The following is a 7951-nucleotide window of genomic DNA, read 5'->3' on the forward strand; positions in this document are numbered from 1 at the left end:
AGAAACCCATGAAGTCCGCTAATGCATATACCTGGCTCTTAACTTGGCCAGCATGCCAATCTTGAACTTCCTCTTGGACAGAGGCCACCCATTATTATGAGTTGTGCTGAAGCCTGTAGTGGTTTTGAGTTTGAAAGTAAATGCAGTTGAACACTGGGGCTATAACTTCTGTTTACCTGAGACATAAAGAACTTGCCATGTGTGTAAGAAAGCCCTGTATTCTACCCTTTTAGGAGAGATTTAAATTGGTGTTCTTCTACCACATAATTTATATTCAAATTAAACTACAATAATTTTTTTCTGTGTAGAATTTCCTTGCTGTTTTGTTTTGTCAAGGCAACAGAAACTCATTTAATAAAAAGGATCCTTAAACATATAAAGCACAATTGACTTCATCTAAAGAGAATTTTTTCCACATGTTCATGTATGTATTTGTAATTTATTTATATTAAATACAAATACCCTGTTCTTTTGGCACATTGAACAACTGCTGCATATGTCTTACTTGATCCTGGGGATGCAGAGTGAATTTTGCAAGTAAACTCCATTTCATGTGTTAAATGCATCTCTTTTAAAAGATAAATGAATTCACTTCAATGGAAGCTTCTGATACAAGCCCACTAAATGCAAATTGCTAGAGCAACTTTGCAAATCTGTTACCTATAATACTATATACTATACCTCTAATTTCTCTTTAACTGCCAGCCATAGAAATGGTTGCTTTTTAAAACTCACATTGCAAATGGTTAAAACACATACATGCAATATACTATGGTTTTAACCAGGATTGTGGTTTCAAAGGTTTGAATGATACATAGCAGCAAAAAAGAAAGAAAAAAAATGGAGAAATAGTGAGAAGTAGCATTTTTGAGAATTTAATATGTGCCAGACATTTATGAGGCACATTATATCATTTCTGGTAGCCATACAAGTCCAATTGCTCATCATGTTTATCAACACATACTATATTACATTTCTTGGGAGCCAACTGTAATTTTTTTTAACATTTTGCTACAAGAGATACTGGAAAACTGTTTACACTAATGAGAAAGTCTACTTTTTCCTAGTAGCAATTAAAGAAAATCTTCATATCAGATGCACATACTTTCTTTTAAATAATTTACTGAGCATAATATCCATGCCATGCCAAGAGAAAAAGTATGCAAAACAGTGTTTGGCACCTTTTGTTTCAATTAAACAACATCAATAGTTTGAATAGATTATTTCTGAGTGATAAGAAATTAATCAGTATATGCTGGGCTGGAAAATATAACATAACTAAGGGAGAAATTCCAGTTCTGAAGACTGGAGGTATTAGATGTCATAAAGAGAACACCTAGGAAGTTACAATATCTCATCTGAAGCTATTTATACATGAAAGATGATGCCCCAATTACCTACTGATGTATAAGAAACTCCCCCAAATACTGGTGGCTTAAAACAATTTGTTGGTAGTAGTGTGTCTCACTCTGGGTCTATTATGTCTATTTTGTGGGTCAGAATTTGGACAGGGTACAGTGAGGACTGCTAGTCTCTGCTTGACGATGTCTAGGATAATTCAAATGGCTGGAGGCTGAAAGAGATGGGAAAGAGGTCTGGCCATCTCTCTCTTTCTCTCCATCTCTCTTTCTCTTTTCAAGCCTCTATGTGGCTACCTAGGGTCCCTCCATGTATGGTAGAGGCCTGTCAAACTTCTCACATGGTAACTGAGAATTCAAGAGGACCAGATAGACTGGCATGGCATTTCTTCTGCCATACTTTCAGTGGTCAGAGCAGTCACTGGTCAGCACAAGGTCAGGAGGAGGGTGACCAAATCACACCTCACACTTCTCCAGGTATAGATAATCCGGGAATTATGGCCCTTTTTACTCAACCATAGATGAATGATAGAGACATTTTAAAATTTCAGGCATAAAAAGTCATGATTTCTTTTTAAGAGTATTTCAGATGGAGGCCAGGCACAGTGGCTCACACCTGTAATCCCAGAATTTTGGGAGGCTGAGGTGGGCTTATCACTTTAGGTCAGCAGTTCAAGACCAGCCTGGCCAACGTGGCAAAACTCTGTCTCTACTAAAAATATAAAAATTTTCGGGGCATGGTGGCACACACCTGTAATCACAGCTTCTTGAGAGTCTGAGGCACAAGAATTGCTTGAACCTGGGAAGCAGAGGTTGCAGTAAGCTGAGATTGTGTCACTGAACTGCAGCCCAGATGCCAGAGCAAGACTGTCTCAAAAATATAAAAATAAGAGTATTTCAGATGGAAAAAAAGTTTGAGTTGTCCAGATAATTACATGCATTCTGAACTCACATGAATAAGCACATTTCAAAAATAGCATATGGGATCCTATTTCTTTTATCCTAAATCTTTGTCCTTACTATTTTGGTTTTCTATGTCCTAGATATTTAATAGCAATGACATTTAAAACACACTATTTTAATCCATAACAATAGCATTATTTTCTCCTCTAATGTAAAGCAACCAACCAGGAAAGACAATCTATTAGGAACACCTATTGTGACTTCGAACACTCCTTCTGAAGGTTCTGTATTTACATCAGCCTTTAAGAAAGTGAAGTTTTTAGAAAAGCTACATAATAATTTAATGACAGAATTACACATCCGAGTTTGAAGGAATGTTGAACCAGCTGTTTAAATGTAAAATAAATCTGTTCCTACCAATAGCCCTAGAAATATGCTTTAAAAACCACATACTATCTACCTAAGTAAAAGCAAACTCAAGTAATGAGCAGAACCTGGGTGTCCTGTAGGTAGGGAGACTCCTGGCAACGTGAAACCAGGATGTTTGGTTAAACCTGATGAATGGATCAGGGAGCACCAGCCCCCCAGCCCCACAGTCTCCCATCTAACATCTCTTGCTTGGCATAGAGCTGCCTGCTCTGCCAGATATTCAGTTTGTCTCAACAAATGTGTCTTTTAAGAATCAGAATTAGGTTATTTGCTGGAAGCTGAATATTAAATGACATGGTCAATGCCCTGGTGGGAATGACAGTCCACTGCTGATTTTCTATTTCCCATCTTCCTTGTCCCTCTTGAAGCAGATCATGGTGAACTTTCCCCACTGCTCATTCAATATATGTTCGTTGAGTGGTATTCTGCACCAATTATGTGTACCACTCGTAAACAAAAACAAATAAACACCAAGGTTCCATAGGTCCTATAATAGTTTCTTAGGGCTGCCGTAATAAGCTACCATAAACCAGATGGCTAAAGCAACAGAAATTCATCGTCTCACAGTTTTGGAGGCTGATAGTCTGAGGTCAAGGTGTCAGAAGGCCTGGTTCCTCCTGATGACTATGAAGGAGAAACTGTTCATGCCCCTCTTCTGGCTTCTGGTAATTTTCTGGCAGTCTTTGGCATTCCTTGGTTTGCCAATTTCTGTCTTTATTTTCACATGGCATTTTCTGTGTGTATGTCTGTGTTGAATTTTCTGTTTTGTAAGGACACCAGTCATACAGGATTAGGAACCCACCCTTCTCTAGTATGACCTCATCTTAATTAATTACATCTGCAATAACCTTATTCCAAATAAGGTCACATTCTGAGGTGCTGGGGGTTGGAACTTCAACATATGGATTTCGAGGGGACACAATTCAACCCATAACACCTCCTCACTGGTCATAATTCCAGAGCAATGACCCGCTGTGCCTCCTAAATAAAGCAGATGTACTTTTCTCTCAAGAATGAGAATATGTAGGGACAGAATGATTACAACAGCCAGCTTTTGAGTACTGTCAACTTTGTTCTATATGTTGTCCAGGCAGGTATAATTTAGAAACAATGTTATATGCAAAAGAAAGTAGAAAGATTTCCTAGAGTGTCTGAAACTTATTCACTTAACATATGCTTAAGGGGAATTGTTCTGAGCACTGAGGACACAGCTGTGAACCACATGGACAAAAATCTCTCCCTTCATAGTTGTCACATTTGAATGAAGGGAGACAGCAAATAAACAAAACCAGCAAGTAAATCACAGTACTTCAGTAGGCATCAAACACTGTGAAGAAAAGCAAGCCCAGGCAAGGTGAATGGGAAGTACAGGGGCTAGGGTGGAGGCTGACATTGTAAGCAGGGTGGTTAGGGAAGTCTTGCATAGAAGGTGCCATTTGAACAAGTAGATGAAGTGGGTGAGGGACAAGCCACATAGGTGTCTGGGAAGGAGGGCTGTAGACAGAGGAAACAGCTGTACAGCTGGTGGGAGGGGAGTAAGGCTGGTAAGTTTAAGGAAAGCAGGGAGGACAGTGTGGCTGGGAAATGAGTGAGGATGAGAGCAATCGGTGGGTAAGATCAAGGAGACGTAGGGACACATGATAAAGGGAGGTGTGGCTCATTGTAAGAATTTCACATTTTCTCTAAGTAAAGCAGGAAGCCATTGGCAAGTTCTGAGTAGAGGAGTGATGTGATCTGACTTGGATTGCTTTAGGATTGCTCTAGTTTTAAAGGGGAAAGGAAGGAAGCAGGGAGAAGCACGAAAAAGCTGTTGACATAGTGCAGGTGAGAGAGATTGGTGTCTGGGGCCAGGATGGTATAGGTGGAAGTGGTGAGAAATATTTGAAATCTACATATATTTTGAAAGGAAGGCCAATTGTATTGGGGATGCATTGAGATCGGGCATAAAAAGAAGGAAGGAAGCAAAAGAAGAAGGAATATAGGAAGGAAGGAAGGAAGGAAGGATAACTTCAAAATTTTGGGGCTCTGTCAAGTGGAAAATTCTCTTCACCTTTCATTGATACCAATTATATTTTTATCTAAATGAGATGAATAACAAATCATGAGTACACTCATACATCCATAAATACAATGTTATGATTGTACATTAAACATTTATAACATTAGTTGCCTTAAGAAAGGGGTGACTAGCTGGGCATGGTGGCTCATGCCTGTAGTTCCAGCTACTTGGGAGGCTGAGGCATGAGAATCGTTGGAACCCAGGAGGTAGAGGTTGCAGAGAGCCAAGATCATACCACTGCACTCCAGACTGGGTGACAGAGTGAGATTCTATCAAAAAAAAAAGACAGACAGAAAGAAAGAAAGAAAGGGATGGCTGAGAGCAGGAATAGGAGGGAGATTTTTCCCTGCCTCCCCTTTTGTATCTTTAAATGTTGGCTGGGCGCGGTGGCTCAAGCCTGCAATCCCAGCACTTTGGGAGGCCAAGGCGGGTGGATCACGAGGTCAAGAGATCGAGACTATCCTGGTCAACATGGTAAAACTCCGTCTCTACTAAAAATACAAAAAATTAGCTGGGCATGGTGGCACGTGCCTGTAATCCCAGCTACTTGGGAGGCTGAGGCAGGAGAATTGCCTGAACCCGAGAGGTGGAGGTTGCGGTGAGCCGAGATCGCGCCATTGCACTCCAGCCTGGGTAACAAGAGCGAAACTCCGTCTCAAAAAAAAAAAAAAAAAAAAGTCAAACCATTGAAATGTACTCATAAATACAGTCAACATTTTAAAACTTCCCTGGCAGGTATGTGGAAGCTTATACAACAGGTGAGCCTCAGGACGAGCTGCTGGTTACTTGTTCCCCCAGTGTCCCTGTCTTCATCTCCTGCTCATTGTCCCATGACTTGTTCTTCTGAGGCAATGCTTAATTCAGCAGCAAACAAACCAAAATTAGAATGACTCAGAGAATAGGACCCCTAGGCATTACAGTTTATATCATTATGAAGCAAGGTTTTCCATGCAAGTTTCTTTAGATCAGTCCAAAAACATTGCCTGCATTTTAAGAAACCACAAACTGCCCTCCCCGCCTCCTAGGTCCCTGGGCCGCCACCATGTCCGCCTCGGCTGTCTTCATTCTCGACGTCAAGGGCAAGCCCCTGATCAGCCGCAACTACAAGGGCGATGTGCCCATGAGCAAGATTGAGCACTTCATGCCTTTGCTGGTGCAGCGGGAGGAGGAGGGTGCCCTCACCCCGCTGCTGAGCTACGGCGAGGTCCACTTCCTATGGATCAAACACAGCAACCTCTACCTGGTGGCCACCACATTGAAGAACGCCAATGCCTCACTGGTGTACTCCTTCCTGTATAAGACCATCGAGGTATTCTGTGAATACTTCAAGGAGCTGGAGGAGGAGAGCATCCGGGACAACTTTGTCATCGTCTATGAGTTGCTGGATGAGCTCATGGACTTTGGCTTCCCACAGACCACCGACAGCAAGATCCTGCAGGAGTACATCACTCAGCAGAGCAACAAGCTGGAGACAGGCAAATCACGAGTGCCACCCACTGTCACCAATGCTGTGTCCTGGCGCTCTAAGGGTATCAAGTATAAGAAGAACGAGGTCTTCATCGATGTCATAGAGTCTGTCAACCTGCTGGTCAATGCCAACGGCAGCGTCCTGCTGAGCGAGATCGTTGGTAGCATCAAGCTCAAGGTGTTTCTGTCGGGAATGCCTGAGCTGCGGCTGGGCCTCAATGACCGCGTGCTCTTTGAGCTCACTGGCCTTTCAGGCAGCAAGAACAAATCGGTGGAGCTGGAGGATGTGAAATTCCACCAGTGTGTGCGGCTCTCACGCTTTGACAACGACCGCACCATCTCCTTCATCCCGCCTGATGGTGACTTTGAGCTCATGTCCTACCGCCTCAGCACCCAGGTGAAGCCACTGATCTGGATTGAGTCTGTCATTGAGAAGTTCTCCCACAGCCGTGTGGAGATCATGGTCAAGGCCAAGGGGCAGTTTAAGAAACAGTCAGTGGCCAACGGTGTGGAGATATCTGTGCCTGTGCCTAGTGATGCCGACTCCCCCAGATTCAAGACCAGTGTGGGCAGCGCCAAGTATGTGCCAGAGAAAAACGTCGTGGAGTATTAAGTCTTTCCCGGGGGGCAAGGAGTACTTGATGCGAGCCCACTTTGGCCTCCCCAGTGTGGAGAAGGAGGAGGTGGAGGGCCGGCCCCCTATCGGGGTCAAGTTTGAGATCCCCTGCTTCACCGTCTCTGGGATCCAGGTCAGATACATGAAGATCATTGAGAAAAGCGGTTACCAGGCCCTGCCCTGGGTTCGCTACATCACCCAGAGTGGCGATTACCAGCTTCGTACCAGCTAGAAGGGAGAAGAGATGCGGACTTGAACAGGAGGCTTCCTTACAGCCCCGGCTGCAGATTTTAAGAGGGAAGGTGCGGGCTTTGCGTGTCTGTGAGGGCAGGCCTGTACTTGGCAGTTTCTCGCTCCCAGCACCGGCCCCTTCCTCACCTCTTCCTTACTCCATAGGCTAGGAGAGAAACTCTCTCTGCTTCCCTCGCCCTTGGAGTTTTCCCTGTCCTCCTGATTTTATATGAAGAAATAGAAAAGGGGCTTGAAGTCCCCGTGGCGAGTGCCTTTTTTGCAATGACCTGCCTTAGCGCGTGTTGCAGGTCCCTCCTTCACAGCTGCTGAGCCCAGAGTCCCCGCTGGCCCCTCCTCTGAATTTTAGGATGTCATTAAAAAGATGAATCTAAAAAAAAAAAAAAAAAAAAAAAAAAGAAACCACAAACTACTATTAACAATAGAGGCCCATCCTCTTAACCCAGCTGATAGATTTATATCTTGGTATTCTTGGTGAGTGAATTAGATCTCATTATATGCTGCTGTATATATTGTGGGAGTAACTTTTATTAATGAAATAGATACATTATCTCTTAACTGAATGCTAAATATATTTTATTTTATATAAAACTTCATGCCATCCAGTGGAGCTCCATTAATTTTGCAGTACAGATTTTATATGTAAATCATAAAATCATTTGAACCTCTAACACTCAGGGACCAATTTCAAGGACATACATTAATTCAAGATGTCTTCCGTGATGCTTTTCAACCTTCAAGACTTTAACAAATAGTTTTTTGGAAAGATATCACTACATTGTTTTCCTTACTCTTTTTGTAGGTCTAAAATCAGCTAAACTTTTACTTCTTAACATTTCTTGGTCTAGGAATCTAGTCATGGAATCAACA

General features: G+C 42.6%; 1 pseudogene; it reads left to right on the forward strand.

Annotated features, from left to right (window-relative positions):
* The first annotated feature begins 5770 nt into the window (after positions 1 to 5770).
* On the forward strand, positions 5771 to 7182 carry LOC100385543 (AP-1 complex subunit mu-2 pseudogene; annotated as a pseudogene).
* The last annotated feature ends 769 nt before the right edge of the window (positions 7183 to 7951 follow it).

The sequence above is a fragment of the Callithrix jacchus genome, chromosome 3, assembly GCF_049354715.1.
Source record: "Callithrix jacchus isolate 240 chromosome 3, calJac240_pri, whole genome shotgun sequence".
Lineage (NCBI taxonomy): Eukaryota > Metazoa > Chordata > Mammalia > Primates > Cebidae > Callithrix > Callithrix jacchus.